Source organism: Henckelia pumila, chromosome 4, assembly GCF_033568475.1.
Source record: "Henckelia pumila isolate YLH828 chromosome 4, ASM3356847v2, whole genome shotgun sequence".
In the NCBI taxonomy this organism is placed as follows: domain Eukaryota; kingdom Viridiplantae; phylum Streptophyta; class Magnoliopsida; order Lamiales; family Gesneriaceae; genus Henckelia; species Henckelia pumila.
In genome coordinates, this window is record NC_133123.1 from 187,492,950 (window position 1) to 187,506,101 (window position 13,152).

At 46.9% G+C, this 13,152-nt stretch overlaps 26 non-coding genes across 26 annotated transcripts; all 26 read right to left on the bottom strand.

Annotated features, from left to right (window-relative positions):
- Nucleotides 1-112: 112 nt before the first annotated feature.
- On the bottom strand, nt 113-231 carry LOC140868061 (5S ribosomal RNA). Its single transcript, XR_012145496.1, has one exon. It is a non-coding gene; the product is annotated as a 5S ribosomal RNA (ribosomal RNA).
- A 401-nt stretch (nt 232-632) lies between these two features.
- Nucleotides 633-751, bottom strand: LOC140870428 (5S ribosomal RNA). The gene has a single exon (XR_012147390.1). It is a non-coding gene; the product is annotated as a 5S ribosomal RNA (ribosomal RNA).
- A 399-nt stretch (nt 752-1,150) lies between these two features.
- On the bottom strand, nt 1,151-1,269 carry LOC140868469 (5S ribosomal RNA). The gene has a single exon (XR_012145885.1). It is a non-coding gene; the product is annotated as a 5S ribosomal RNA (ribosomal RNA).
- A 396-nt stretch (nt 1,270-1,665) lies between these two features.
- LOC140868096 (5S ribosomal RNA) lies at nt 1,666-1,783 on the bottom strand. Its single transcript, XR_012145530.1, has one exon. It is a non-coding gene; the product is annotated as a 5S ribosomal RNA (ribosomal RNA).
- Nucleotides 1,784-2,185: 402 nt separating this feature from the next.
- LOC140870473 (5S ribosomal RNA) lies at nt 2,186-2,304 on the bottom strand. The gene has a single exon (XR_012147432.1). It is a non-coding gene; the product is annotated as a 5S ribosomal RNA (ribosomal RNA).
- A 400-nt stretch (nt 2,305-2,704) lies between these two features.
- On the bottom strand, nt 2,705-2,823 carry LOC140868564 (5S ribosomal RNA). The gene has a single exon (XR_012145975.1). It is a non-coding gene; the product is annotated as a 5S ribosomal RNA (ribosomal RNA).
- Nucleotides 2,824-3,224: 401 nt separating this feature from the next.
- LOC140868422 (5S ribosomal RNA) lies at nt 3,225-3,343 on the bottom strand. The gene has a single exon (XR_012145841.1). It is a non-coding gene; the product is annotated as a 5S ribosomal RNA (ribosomal RNA).
- Nucleotides 3,344-3,744: 401 nt separating this feature from the next.
- Nucleotides 3,745-3,863, bottom strand: LOC140868387 (5S ribosomal RNA). Its single transcript, XR_012145807.1, has one exon. It is a non-coding gene; the product is annotated as a 5S ribosomal RNA (ribosomal RNA).
- Nucleotides 3,864-4,261: 398 nt separating this feature from the next.
- On the bottom strand, nt 4,262-4,380 carry LOC140869793 (5S ribosomal RNA). The gene has a single exon (XR_012146810.1). It is a non-coding gene; the product is annotated as a 5S ribosomal RNA (ribosomal RNA).
- Nucleotides 4,381-4,777: 397 nt separating this feature from the next.
- Nucleotides 4,778-4,896, bottom strand: LOC140868063 (5S ribosomal RNA). Its single transcript, XR_012145498.1, has one exon. It is a non-coding gene; the product is annotated as a 5S ribosomal RNA (ribosomal RNA).
- Nucleotides 4,897-5,297: 401 nt separating this feature from the next.
- LOC140870429 (5S ribosomal RNA) lies at nt 5,298-5,416 on the bottom strand. Its single transcript, XR_012147391.1, has one exon. It is a non-coding gene; the product is annotated as a 5S ribosomal RNA (ribosomal RNA).
- Nucleotides 5,417-5,815: 399 nt separating this feature from the next.
- On the bottom strand, nt 5,816-5,934 carry LOC140868471 (5S ribosomal RNA). Its single transcript, XR_012145887.1, has one exon. It is a non-coding gene; the product is annotated as a 5S ribosomal RNA (ribosomal RNA).
- Nucleotides 5,935-6,331: 397 nt separating this feature from the next.
- LOC140870294 (5S ribosomal RNA) lies at nt 6,332-6,450 on the bottom strand. The gene has a single exon (XR_012147262.1). It is a non-coding gene; the product is annotated as a 5S ribosomal RNA (ribosomal RNA).
- A 402-nt stretch (nt 6,451-6,852) lies between these two features.
- LOC140870474 (5S ribosomal RNA) lies at nt 6,853-6,971 on the bottom strand. Its single transcript, XR_012147433.1, has one exon. It is a non-coding gene; the product is annotated as a 5S ribosomal RNA (ribosomal RNA).
- A 400-nt stretch (nt 6,972-7,371) lies between these two features.
- LOC140868575 (5S ribosomal RNA) lies at nt 7,372-7,490 on the bottom strand. The gene has a single exon (XR_012145986.1). It is a non-coding gene; the product is annotated as a 5S ribosomal RNA (ribosomal RNA).
- A 401-nt stretch (nt 7,491-7,891) lies between these two features.
- On the bottom strand, nt 7,892-8,010 carry LOC140868436 (5S ribosomal RNA). The gene has a single exon (XR_012145854.1). It is a non-coding gene; the product is annotated as a 5S ribosomal RNA (ribosomal RNA).
- A 401-nt stretch (nt 8,011-8,411) lies between these two features.
- LOC140868388 (5S ribosomal RNA) lies at nt 8,412-8,530 on the bottom strand. The gene has a single exon (XR_012145808.1). It is a non-coding gene; the product is annotated as a 5S ribosomal RNA (ribosomal RNA).
- Nucleotides 8,531-8,929: 399 nt separating this feature from the next.
- On the bottom strand, nt 8,930-9,048 carry LOC140867989 (5S ribosomal RNA). The gene has a single exon (XR_012145426.1). It is a non-coding gene; the product is annotated as a 5S ribosomal RNA (ribosomal RNA).
- A 398-nt stretch (nt 9,049-9,446) lies between these two features.
- Nucleotides 9,447-9,565, bottom strand: LOC140868889 (5S ribosomal RNA). Its single transcript, XR_012146288.1, has one exon. It is a non-coding gene; the product is annotated as a 5S ribosomal RNA (ribosomal RNA).
- A 400-nt stretch (nt 9,566-9,965) lies between these two features.
- LOC140870430 (5S ribosomal RNA) lies at nt 9,966-10,084 on the bottom strand. Its single transcript, XR_012147392.1, has one exon. It is a non-coding gene; the product is annotated as a 5S ribosomal RNA (ribosomal RNA).
- A 398-nt stretch (nt 10,085-10,482) lies between these two features.
- Nucleotides 10,483-10,601, bottom strand: LOC140869829 (5S ribosomal RNA). The gene has a single exon (XR_012146822.1). It is a non-coding gene; the product is annotated as a 5S ribosomal RNA (ribosomal RNA).
- Nucleotides 10,602-10,998: 397 nt separating this feature from the next.
- LOC140870295 (5S ribosomal RNA) lies at nt 10,999-11,117 on the bottom strand. Its single transcript, XR_012147263.1, has one exon. It is a non-coding gene; the product is annotated as a 5S ribosomal RNA (ribosomal RNA).
- A 402-nt stretch (nt 11,118-11,519) lies between these two features.
- LOC140869228 (5S ribosomal RNA) lies at nt 11,520-11,638 on the bottom strand. Its single transcript, XR_012146613.1, has one exon. It is a non-coding gene; the product is annotated as a 5S ribosomal RNA (ribosomal RNA).
- A 351-nt stretch (nt 11,639-11,989) lies between these two features.
- LOC140869321 (5S ribosomal RNA) lies at nt 11,990-12,108 on the bottom strand. Its single transcript, XR_012146700.1, has one exon. It is a non-coding gene; the product is annotated as a 5S ribosomal RNA (ribosomal RNA).
- Nucleotides 12,109-12,482: 374 nt separating this feature from the next.
- On the bottom strand, nt 12,483-12,601 carry LOC140870341 (5S ribosomal RNA). The gene has a single exon (XR_012147306.1). It is a non-coding gene; the product is annotated as a 5S ribosomal RNA (ribosomal RNA).
- Nucleotides 12,602-13,000: 399 nt separating this feature from the next.
- On the bottom strand, nt 13,001-13,121 carry LOC140868641 (5S ribosomal RNA). Its single transcript, XR_012146048.1, has one exon. It is a non-coding gene; the product is annotated as a 5S ribosomal RNA (ribosomal RNA).
- Between the last annotated feature and the right edge of the window lie 31 nt (nt 13,122-13,152).

A 13,152-nucleotide genomic window follows, 5' to 3' on the forward strand; every position in this document is an offset into this window, starting at 1 on the left:
CAGTCTATTGCATCTTTTCTATCTGTGGATTGGACTAAAAGAGTCGGAAATAGGACGGAGAGGAATCGGAAGAACAAGATGTACGAGTAAGAAAAAAAAACTAATAAAAAAAAGGGTGCAACACGAGGACTTCCCAGGGGGTCACCCATCCTAGTACTGCTCTTGCCCAAGCACGCATAACTTCGGAGTTCTGATGGGATCCGGTGCATTAGTTCAGGTATGATCGCACCCAACAGTGAATGAATTCTTTATTTTTTTGTCTCTCGAATTGCGGATCAGAGGAACAGGAGCTGCAGTTTCAAATGGACATAACTTTCGATCGGCTGAGAGTTATTGGAGCTTCTGCCAGCTCACGCAAAGCTCCACTCGATACCTATAGTGCGTATCTCGGTTAAAGAAACGGAGACGCTCAAATTCCAAAACGGAACTAGTCTTTCGGGGCATTTTTCCCGTATGTCGCGCTGGGACGCACCGAAGCGGCCCGCGTCACCCAGATCGCACGTTCACATCGTATGATTAAGTTTATTGCATCTTTTCTATCCACGGATTGAACTGCAAGAGTCGGAAATAGGACGGCGAGGAATCAAAAGAACAATAAGTACGAGTAAGAAAAAAAGAAATTAATGAAAAAAGGGGTGCAACACGAGGACTTCCCAGGAGGTCACACATCCTAGTACTGCTCTCGCCCAAGCACGCTTTACTTCGGAGTTCTGATGGGATCCGGTGCATTAGTGCTGGTATGATAGCACCCAACAGTGAATGAATATTTTATTGTTTTGTCTCTCGAACTGCGGATCGGAGGAAAAGGAGCTGCAGTTTCAAACGGACATAACTTTCGGTCTGCTGAGAGTTACGGGAGCTTCAAGTTGCTCACGCGAAGCTCTTCTCGATACCTACAACGCGTATGTCGGTCTAAGAGACGAAGAAGCTCAAATTCAAACCCGGAGATTGTCTTTGGGGGCATTTTTCCTGTAGGGCGTAGTGGGACCCACCGAAGTGGCCCGCGTCACCCAGATCGCACGTTCAAGTCCTGTGATTCAGTCTATTGCATCTTTTATATCCGCGGATTAGATTGAAAGAGTCGGAAATAGGACGGAGAGGAATCGGAAGAACAAGATGTACGAGTAAGAAAAAAAAATTAATGAAAAAAGGGGTGCAACACGAGGACTTTCCAGGGGGTCACCCATCCTAGTACTGCTCTCGCCTAAGCACGCTTAACTTCGGCATTCTGATGGGATCCGGTGCATTAGTGCTGGTATGATCGCACCCAATAGTGAATGAATTCTTTATTTTTTGTCTCTCGAATTGCGGATCGGAGGAACAGGAGCTGCAGTTTCAAACGGACATAACTTTCGATCGGCTAAGAGTTACTGGAGCTTCAGCCTGCTCACGCGAAACTCCACTCGATACCTATAGTGCGTATCTAGGTTAAAGAGATGGAGACGCACAAATTCCAAAACGGAGATGGTCTTTCGAGACGTTTTTCCGTAGGGCACTGGGACCCACTGAAGCGACCTGCGTCACCCAGATGGAACGTTCACGTCGTGTGATTAAGTCTATTGCATCTTTTCTATCTGCGGATTGGACTGAAAGAGTCGGAAATAGGACGGCGAGAAATCGAAAAAACAAGAAGTACGAGTAAGAAAAAAATAAATTAATGAAAAAGGGGTGCAACACGAGGACTTCCCAGGGGCCACCCATCCTAGTACTGCTCTCGCCCAAGAGCGCTTAACTTCGGAGTTCTGATGGGATCCGGTGTATTAGTACTGGTATGATCGCACCCAACAATGAATGAATTCTTTATTTTTTTTGTCTCTCGAATTGCGGATCGGAGGAACAGGAGCTGCAGTTTCAAACGGACATAACTTTCGATCTGTTGAGAGTTACGGGAGCTTCAGCCTGCTCATGCGAAGCTCTTCTCGATACCTACAGCGCGTATCTTGGTCTAAGAGACGGAGAAGCTCAAATTCAAACCCGGAGATGGTCTTTGGGGGCATTTTTCCCGTAGGGCGCGCTGGGACCCACCGAAGTGGCCCGCGTCACCCAGATCGCACGTTCACGTCGTGTGATTCAGTCTATTGCATCTTTTCTATCCGTGGATTGGACTGAAAGAGTCGGAAATAGGACGGAGAGAAATCGAAAGAACAAGATGTACGAGTAAGAAAAAAAGAAACTAATTAAAAAAGGGGTGCAACACGAGGACTTCCAAGGGGGTCACCCATCCTAGTACTGCTCTTGCCCAAGCACGCATAACTTCGGAGTTCTGATGGGATCCGGTGCATTAGTGCTGGTATGATCGCACCCAATAGTGAATGAATTCTTTATTTTTTTGTCTCTCGAATTGCGGATCGGAGGAACAGGAGCTGCAGTTTCAAACCGACATAACTTTCGATCGGCTGAGAGTTACTGGAGCTTCAGCCTGCTCACGCGAAGCTCCACTCGATACCTATAGTGCGTATCTAGGTTAATGAGATGGAGACGCTCAAATTCCAAAACGGAGATGGTCTTTCGGGGCATTTTTCCCGTATGTTGCGCTGGGACCCACCGAAGCAGCCCGCGTCACCCAGATCGCACGTTCACATCGTATGATTCAGTCTATTGCATCTTTTCTATCCGCGGATTGGACTGAAAGAGTCGAAAATAGGACGGAGAGGAATCGAAAGAATTAGAAGTACGAGTAAGAAAAAAAGAAATTAATGAAAAAGGGATGCAACACGAGGACTTCCCAAGGGGTCACCCATCCTAGTACTACTCTCGCCCAAGCACGCTTTACTTCGGAGTTCTGATGGGATCCGGTGCATTAGTGCTGGTATGATAGCACCCAATAGTGAATGAATATTTTATTGTTTTGTCTCTCGAATTGCGGATCGGAGGAAAAGGAGCTGCAGTTTCAAACGGACATAACTTTCGGTCTGCTGAGAGTTACGGGAGCTTCAGCTTGCTCACGCGAAGCTCTTCTCGATACCTACAACGCGTATGTCGGTCTAAGAGACGGAGAAGCTCAAATTCAAACCCGGAGATTGTCTTTGGGGGCATTTTTCCTGTAGGGCGTGCTGGGACCCACCGAAGTGGCCCGCGTCACCCAGATCGCACGTTCACGTCCTGTGATTCAGTCTATTGCATCTTTTCTATCCGCGGATTAGACTGAAAGAGTCGGAAATAGGACGGAGAGGAATCAGAAGAACAAGATGTACGAGTAAGAAAAAAAGAAACTAATAAAAAAAAGGGTGCAACACGAGGACTTCCCAGGGGGTCACCCATCCTAGTACTGCTCTTGCCCAAGCACGCATAACTTCGGAGTTCTGATGGGATCCGGTGCATTAGTGCTGGTACGCTCACACCCAACAGTGAATAAATTATTTATTTTTTTGTCTCTCGAATTGCGGATCGGAGGAACAGGAGCTGCAGTTTCAAACGGACATAACTTTCAATTGGCTGAGAGTTACTAGAGCTTCAACCTGCTCACACCAAGCTCCACTCGATACCTATAGTGCGTATCTCGGTTAAAGAGATGGAGACGCTCAAATTCAAAAACGGAGATGGTCTTTCGGGGCATTTTTCCCGTAGGGCGCGCTGGGACCCACCGAAGTGGCCCGCGTCACCCAGATCGCACGTTCACGTCGTGTGATTCAGTCTATTGCATCTTTTCTATCTGTGGATTGGACTGAAAGAGTCGGAAATAGGACGGAGAGGAATCGAAAGAACAAGATGTACGAGTAAGAAAAAAAGAAACTAATTAAAAAAGGGGTGCAACACGAGGACTTCCTAGGGGGTCACCCATCTTAGTACTGCTCTTGCCTAAGCACGCATAACTTCGGAGTTCTGATGGGATCCGGTGCATTAGTGCTGGTATGATCGCACCCAATAGTGAATGAATTCTTTTTTTTTGTCTCTCGAATTGCGGATCAGAGGAACAGGAGCTACAGTTTCAAACGGACATAACTTTCGATCGGCTGAGAGTTACTGGAGCTTCAGCCTGCTGACGCGAAGCTCCACTCGATACCTATAGTGCGTATCTAGGTGAAAGAGACTGAGACGCACAAATTCCAAAACGGAGATGGTCTTTCGGTGCATTTTTCCCATATGTCGTGCTGGGACCCACCGAAGCGGCCCGTGTCACCCAGATCACACGTTCACATCGTATGATTCAGTCTACTGCATCTTTTCTATCCGCGGATTGGACTGAAAGAGTCGGAAATAGGACGGAGATGAATCAAAAGAATTAGAAGTACGAGTAAGAAAAAAAGAAATTAATGAAAAAGGGGTGCAACACGAGGACTTCGCAGGGGGTCACCCATCCTAGTACTGCTCTCGCCCAAGCACGCTTAACTTCGGAGTTCTGATGGGATCCGATGCATTAGTGCTGGCATGATCGCACCCAATAGTGAATAAATTTTTATTGTTTTGTCTCTCGAATTGCGAATCGGAGGAACAGAAGCTGCAGTTTCAAACGGACATAACTTTCGATCTGCTGAGAGTTACGGGAGCTTCAGCCTGCTCATGCGAAGCTCTTCTCGATACCTACAGCGCGTATCTCGGTCTAAGAGACGGAGAAACTCAAATTCAAACCCGGAGATGGTCTTTGGGGGCATTTTTTCCGTAGGGCGCGCTGGGACCCATCGAAGTGGCCCCCGTCACCCAGATCGCATGTTCACGTCGTGTGATTCAGTCTATTGCATCTTTTCTATCTGTGGATTGGACTAAAAGAGTCGGAAATAGGACGGAGAGGAATCGGAAGAACAAGATGTACGAGTAAGAAAAAAAACTAATAAAAAAAAGGGTGCAACACGAGGACTTCCCAGGGGGTCACCCATCCTAGTACTGCTCTTGCCCAAGCACGCATAACTTCGGAGTTCTGATGGGATCCGGTGCATTAGTTCAGGTATGATCGCACCCAACAGTGAATGAATTCTTTATTTTTTTGTCTCTCGAATTGCGGATCAGAGGAACAGGAGCTGCAGTTTCAAATGGACATAACTTTCGATCGGCTGAGAGTTATTGGAGCTTCTGCCAGCTCACGCAAAGCTCCACTCGATACCTATAGTGCGTATCTCGGTTAAAGAAACGGAGACACTCAAATTCCAAAACGGAACTAGTCTTTCGGGGCAATTTTCCCGTATGTCGCGCTGGGACGCACCGAAGCGGCCCGCGTCACCCAGATCGCACGTTCACATCGTATGATTAAGTTTATTGCATCTTTTCTATCCACGGATTGAACTGCAAGAGTCGGAAATAGGACGGCGAGGAATCAAAAGAACAATAAGTACGAGTAAGAAAAAAAGAAATTAATGAAAAAAGGGGTGCAACACGAGGACTTCCCAGGAGGTCACACATCCTAGTACTGCTCTCGCCCAAGCACGCTTTACTTCGGAGTTCTGATGGGATCCGGTGCATTAGTGCTGGTATGATAGCACCCAACAGTGAATGAATATTTTATTGTTTTGTCTCTCAAACTGCGGATCGGAGGAAAAGGAGCTGCAGTTTCAAACGGACATAACTTTCGGTCTGCTGAGAGTTACGGGAGCTTCAAGTTGCTCACGCGAAGCTCTTCTCGATACCTACAACGCGTATGTCGGTCTAAGAGACGAAGAAGCTCAAATTCAAACCCGGAGATTGTCTTTGGGGGCATTTTTCCTGTAGGGCGTAGTGGGACCCACCGAAGTGGCCCGCGTCACCCAGATCGCACGTTCAAGTCCTGTGATTCAGTCTATTGCATCTTTTATATCCGCGGATTAGATTGAAAGAGTCGGAAATAGGACGGAGAGGAATCGGAAGAACAAGATGTACGAGTAAGAAAAAAAAATTAATGAAAAAAGGGGTGCAACACGAGGACTTTCCAGGGGGTCACCCATCCTAGTACTGCTCTCGCCTAAGCACGCTTAACTTCGGCATTCTGATGGGATCCGGTGCATTAGTGCTGGTATGATCGCACCCAATAGTGAATGAATTCTTTATTTTTTGTTTCTCGAATTGCGGATCGGAGGAACAGGAGCTGCAGTTTCAAACGGACATAACTTTCGATCGGCTAAGAGTTACTGGAGCTTCAGCCTGCTCACGCGAAACTCCACTCGATACCTATAGTGCGTATCTAGGTTAAAGAGATGGAGACGCACAAATTCCAAAACGGAGATGGTCTTTCGAGACGTTTTTCCCGTAGGGCACTGGGACCCACTGAAGCGACCTGCGTCACCCAGATGGAACGTTCACGTCGTGTGATTAAGTCTATTGCATCTTTTCTATCTGCGGATTGGACTGAAAGAGTCGGAAATAGGACGGCGAGAAATCGAAAAAACAAGAAGTACGAGTAAGAAAAAAATAAATTAATGAAAAAGGGGTGCAACACGAGGACTTCCCAGGGGGCCACCCATCCTAGTACTGCTCTCGCCCAAGAGCGCTTAACTTCGGAGTTCTGATGGGATCCGGTGTATTAGTACTGGTATGATCGCACCCAACAATGAATGAATTCTTTATTTTTTTTGTCTCTCGAATTGCGGATCGGAGGAACAGGAGCTGCAGTTTCAAACGGACATAACTTTCGATCTGTTGAGAGTTACGGGAGCTTCAACCTGCTCATGCGAAGCTCTTCTCGATACCTACAGCGCGTATCTTGGTCTAAGAGACGGAGAAGCTCAAATTCAAACCCGGAGATGGTCTTTGGGGGCATTTTTCCCGTAGGGCGCGCTGGGACCCACCGAAGTGGCCCGCGTCACCCAGATCGCACGTTAACGTCGTGTGATTCAGTCTATTGCATCTTTTCTATCCGTGGATTGGACTGAAAGAGTCGGAAATAGGACGGAGAGAAATCGAAAGAACAAGATGTACGAGTAAGAAAAAAAGAAACTAATTAAAAAAGGGGTGCAACACGAGGACTTCCAAGGGGGTCACCCATCCTAGTACTGCTCTTGCCCAAGCACGCATAACTTCGGAGTTCTGATGGGATCCGGTGCATTAGTGCTGGTATGATCGCACCCAATAGTGAAAGAATTCTTTATTTTTTTGTCTCTCGAATTGCGGATCGGAGGAACAGGAGCTGCAGTTTCAAACCGACATAACTTTCGATCGGCTGAGAGTTACTGGAGCTTCAGCCTGCTCACGCGAAGCTCCACTCGATACCTATAGTGCGTATCTAGGTTAATGAGATGGAGACGCTCAAATTCCAAAACGGAGATGGTCTTTCGGGGCATTTTTCCCGTATGTTGCGCTGGGACCCACCGAAGCAGCCCGCGTCACCCAGATCGCACGTTCACATCGTATGATTCAGTCTATTGCATCTTTTCTATCCGCGGATTGGACTGAAAGAGTCGAAAATAGGACGGAGAGGAATCGAAAGAATTAGAAGTACGAGTAAGAAAAAAAAAAATTAATGAAAAAGGGATGCAACACGAGGACTTCCCAAGGGGTCACCCATCCTAGTACTACTCTCGCCCAAGCACGCTTTACTTCGGAGTTCTGATGGGATCCGGTGCATTAGTGCTGGTATGATAGCACCCAATAGTGAATGAATATTTTATTGTTTTGTCTCTCGAATTGCGGATCGGAGGAAAAGGAGCTGCAGTTTCAAACGGACATAACTTTCGGTCTGCTGAGAGTTACGGGTGCTTCAGCTTGCTCACGCGAAGCTCTTCTCGATACCTACAACGCGTATGTCGGTCTAAGAGACGGAGAAGCTCAAATTCAAACCCGGAGATTGTCTTTGGGGGCATTTTTCCTGTAGGGCGTGCAGGGACCCACCGAAGTGGCCCGCGTCACACAGATCGCACGTTCACGTCCTGTGATTTAGTCTATTGCATCTTTTCCATCCGCGGATTAGACTGAAAGAGTCGGAAATAGGACGGAGAGGAATCAGAAGAACAAGATGTACGAGTAAGAAAAAAAGAAACTAATAAAAAAAAGGGTGCAACACGAGAACTTCCCAGGGGGTCACCCATCCTAGTACTGCTCTTGCCCAAGCACGCATAACTTCGGAGTTCTGATGGGATCCGGTGCATTAGTTCTGGTACGATCACACCCAACAGTGAATAAATTATTTATTTTTTTGTCTCTCGAATTGCGGATCGGAGGAACAAGAGCTGCAGTTTCAAACGGACATAACTTTCAATTGGCTGAGAGTTACTAGAGCTTCAACCTGCTCACACCAAGCTCCACTCGATACCTATAGTGCGTATCTCGGTTAAAGAGATGGAGACGCTCAAATTCAAAAATGGAGATGGTCTTTCGGGGCATTTTTCCCGTAGGGCGCGCTGGGACCCACCGAAGTGTCCCGCGTCACCCAGATCGCACGTTCACGTTGTGTGATTCAGTCTATTGCATCTTTTCTATCTGTGGATTGGACTGAAAGAGTCGGAAATAGGACGGAGAGGAATCGAAAGAACAAGATGTACGAGTAAGAAAAAAAGAAACTAATTAAAAAAGGGGTGCAACACGAGGACTTCCTAGGGGGTCACCCATCTTAGTACTGCTCTTGCCTAAGCACGCATAACTTCGGAGTTCTGATGGGATCCGGTGCATTAGTGCTGGTATGATCGCACCCAATAGTGAATGAATTCTTTTTTTTTGTCTCTCGAATTGCGGATCAGAGGAACAGGAGCTACAGTTTCAAACGGACATAACTTTCGATCGGCTGAGAGTTACTGGAGCTTCAGCCTGCTGACGTGAAGCTCCACTCGATACCTATAGTGCGTATCTAGGTGAAAGAGACTGAGACGCACAAATTCCAAAACGGAGATGGTCTTTCGGTGCATTTTTCCCATATGTCGCGCTGGGACCCACCGAAGCGGCCCGTGTCACCCATATCACACGTTCACATCGTATGATTCAGTCTACTGCATCTTTTCTATCCGCGGATTGGACTGAAAGAGTCGGAAATAGGACGGAGAGGAATCAAAAGAATTAGAAGTACGAGTAAGAAAAAAAAGAAATTAATGAAAAAGGGGTGCAACACGAGGACTTCGCAGGGGGTCACCCATCCTAGTACTGCTCTCGCCCAAGCATGCTTAACTTCGGAGTTCTGATGGGATCCGATGCATTAGTTCTGGTATGATCGCACCCAATAGTGAATAAATTTTTATTGTTTTGTCTCTCGAATTGCGAATCGGAGGAACAGAAGCTGCAGTTTCAAACGGACATAACTTTCGATCTGCTGAGAGTTACGGGAGCTTCAGCCTGCTCATGCGAAGCTCTTCTCGATACCTACAGCGCGTATCTCGGTCTAAGAGATGGAGAAGCTCAAATTCAAACCCGGAGATGGTCTTTGGGGGCATTTTTTCCGTAGGGCGCGCTGGGACCCATCGAAGTGGCCCCCGTCACCCAGATCGCATGTTCACGTCGTGTGATTCAGTCTATTGCATCTTTTCTATCTGTGGTTTGGACTAAAAGAGTCGGAAATAGGACGGAGAGGAATCGGAAGAACAAGATGTACGAGTAAGAAAAAAAAACTAATAAAAAAAAGGGTGCAACACGAGGACTTCCCAGGGGGTCACCCATCCTAGTACTGCTCTTGCCCAAGCACGCATAACTTCGGACTTCTGATGGGATCCGGTGCATTTGTTCAGGTATGATCGCACCCAACAGTGAATGAATTCTTTATTTTTTTGTGTCTCGAATTGCGGATTAGAGGAACAGGAGCTGCAGTTTCAAATGGACATAACTTTCGATCGGCTGAGAGTTATTAAAGCTTCTGCCATCTCACGCGAAGCTCCACTCGATACCTATAGTGCGTATCTCGGTTAAAGAAACGGAGACGCTCAAATTCCAAAACGGAACTAGTCTTTCGGGGCATTTTTCCCGTATGTCGCGCTGGGACGCACCGAAGCGGCCCGCGTCACCCAGATCGCACGTTCACATCGTATGATTAAGTTTATTGCATCTTTTCTATCCACGGATTGGACTGCAAGAGTCGGAAATAGGACGGCGAGGAATCAAAAGAACAATAAGTACGAGTAAGAAAAAAAAAATTAATGAAAAAAGGGGTGCAACACGAGGACTTCCCAGGAGGTCACACATCCTAGTACTGCTCTCGCCCAAGCACGCTTTACTTCGGAGTTCTGATGGGATCCGGTGCATTAGTGCTGGTATGATAGCACCCAACAGTGAATGAATATTTTATTGTTTTGTCTCTCGAATTGCGGATCGGAGGAAAAGGAGCTGCGGTTTCAAACGGACATAACTTTCGGTCTGCTGAGAGTTACGGGAGCTTCAAGTTGCTCACGCGAAGCTCTTCTCGATACCTACAACGCGTATGTCGGTCTAAGAGACGAAGAAGCTCAAATTCAAACCCGGAGATTGTCTTTGGGGGCATTTTTCCTGTAGGGCGTGCTGGGACCCACCGAAGTGGCCCGCGTCACCCAGATCGCACGTTCAAGTCTTGTGATTCAGTCTATTGCATCTTTTATATCCGCGGATTAGATTGAAAGAGTCGGAAATAGGACGGAGAGGAATCGGAAGAACAAGATGTACGAGTAAGAAAAAAAATTAATGAAAAAAGGGGTGCAACACGAGGACTTTCCAGGGGGTCACCCATCCTAGTACTGCTCTCGCCTAAGCACGCTTAACTTCGGAGTTCTGATGGGATCCGGTGCATTAGTGCTGGTATGATCGCACCCAATAGTGAATGAATTCTTTATTTTTTGTCTCTCGAATTGCGGATCGGAGGAACAGGAGCTGCAGTTTCAAATGGACATAACTTTCGATCGGCTAAGAGTTACTGGAGCTTCAGCCTGCTCACGCGAAACTCCACTCGATACCTATAGTGCGTATCTAGGTTAAAGAGATGGAGACGCTCAAATTCCAAAACGGAGATGGTCTTTCGAGACGTTTTTCTCGTAGGGCACTGGGACCCACTGAAGCGACCTGCGTCACCCAGATGGAACGTTCACGTCGTGTGATTAAGTCTATTGCATCTTTTCTATCTGCGGATTGGACTGAAAGAGTCGGAAATAGGACGGCGAGAAATCGAAAAAACAAGAAGTACGAGTAAGAAAAAAATAAATTAATGAAAAAGGGGTGCAACACGAGGACTTCCCAGGGGGCCACCCATCCTAGTACTGCTCTCGCCCAAGAGCGCTTAACTTCGGAGTTCTGATGGGATCCGGTGTATTAGTACTGGTATGATCGCACCCAACAATGAATGAATTCTTTATTTTTTTTGTCTCTCGAATTGCGGATCGGAGGAACAGGAGCTGCAGTTTCAAACGGACATAACTTTCGATCTGCTGAGAGTTACGGGAGCTTCAGCCTGCTCACGCGAAGCTCTTCTCGATACCTACAGCGCGTATCTTGGTCTAAGAGACGGAGAAGCTCAAATTCAAACCCGAAGATGGTCTTTGGGGGCATTTTTCCCGTAGGGCGCGCTGGGACCCACCGAAGTGGCCCGCGTCACCCAGATCGCACGTTCACGTCGTGTGATTCAGTCTATTGCATCTTTTCTATCCGTGGATTAGACTGAAAGAGTCGGAAATAGGACGGAGAGAAATCGGAAGAACAAGATGTACGAGTAAGAAAAAAAGAAACTAATTAAAAAAGGGGTGCAACACGAGGACTTCCCAGGAGGTCAGCCATCCTAGTACTGCTCTTGCCTAAGCATGCATAACTTCGGAGTTTTGATGGGATCCGGTGCATTAGTGCTGGTATGATCGCACCCAATAGTGAATGAATTCTTTATTTTTTTGTCTCTCGAATTGCGGATCGGAGGAACAGGAGCTGCAGTTTGCTCACACGAAGCTCCACTCGATACCTATAGTGCGTATCTAGGTTAAAGAGACGGAGACGATCAAATTCCAAAATGGAGATGGTCTTTCGGGGCATTTTTCCCGTATGTCGCGCTAGGACCCACCAAAGCGGCCCGCGTCACCCAGATCGCACGTTCACATCGTATGATTCAGTCTATTGCATCTTTTCTATCCGCGGATTGGACTGAAAGAGTCGGAAATAGGACGGAGAGGAATCAAAAGAATTAGAAGTACGAGTAAGAAAAAAAGAAATTAATGAAAAAGGGGTGCAACACGAGGACTTCCCAGGGGATCACCCATCCTAGTACTGCTCTTGCCCAAGCACGCTTAACTTCGGAATTTTGATGGGATCTGTTGCATTAGTGCTGGTATGATCGCAGCCAACAGTGAATGAATATTTTATTGTTTTGTCTCTCGAATTGCGGATCGAAGGAAAAGGAGCTGCAGTTTCAAACGGATATAACTTTCGATCTGCTGAGAGTTACGGGAGCTTCAACTTGCTCACGCGAAACTCTTCTCGATACCTACAACCCGTATGCCGGTCTAAGAGACGGAGAAGCTCAAATTCAAACCCGGAGATTGTCTTTGGAACCCACCGAAGTGGCCCGCGTCACCCAGATCGCACGTTTACGTCCTATTATTCAGTCTATTGCATCTTTTCTATCCGCGGATTGGACTGAAAGAGTCGGAAATAGGACGAAGAGGAATCAGAAGAACAAGATGTACGAGTAAGAAAAAAAGAAACTAATAAAAAAAAGGGTGCAACACGAGGACTTCCCAGGGGGTCACCCATCCTAGTACTGCTCTTGCCCAAGCACGCATAACTTCGGAGTTCTGATGGGATCCGGTGCATTAGTGCAGGTATGATCGCACCCAACAGTGAATGAATTATTTATTGTTTTGTCTCTCGAATTGCGGATCGGAGGAACAGGAGCTGTAGTTTCAAACGGACATAACTTTCGATCGGCTGAGAGTTACTGGAGCTTCAGCCTGCTCACGCGAAGCTCCACTCGATACCTATATTTCGTATCTCGGTTAAAGAGATGGAGATGCTCAAATTCCAAAACGGAGATGGTCTTTCGGGGCATTTTTCCCATATGTCGTGCTGGGACCCACCGAAGCGGCCCGCGTCATCCAGATCGCACGTTCACATCGTATGATTAAGTTTATTGCATCTTTTATATCCGCGGATTGGACTGCAAGAGTCAGAAATAGGACGGCGAGGAATCGAAAGAACAAGAAATACGAGTAAGAAAAAAAAATTAATGAAAAAAAGGGTGCAACACGAGGACTTCCCAGGGGGTCTCACCCATCCTAGTACTGCTCTCGTCCAAGCACGCTTAACCTCGGAGTTCTGATAGGATCCGGTGCATTAGTGCTGGTATGATCGCACCCAATAGTGAATGAATTTTTATTGTTTTGTCTC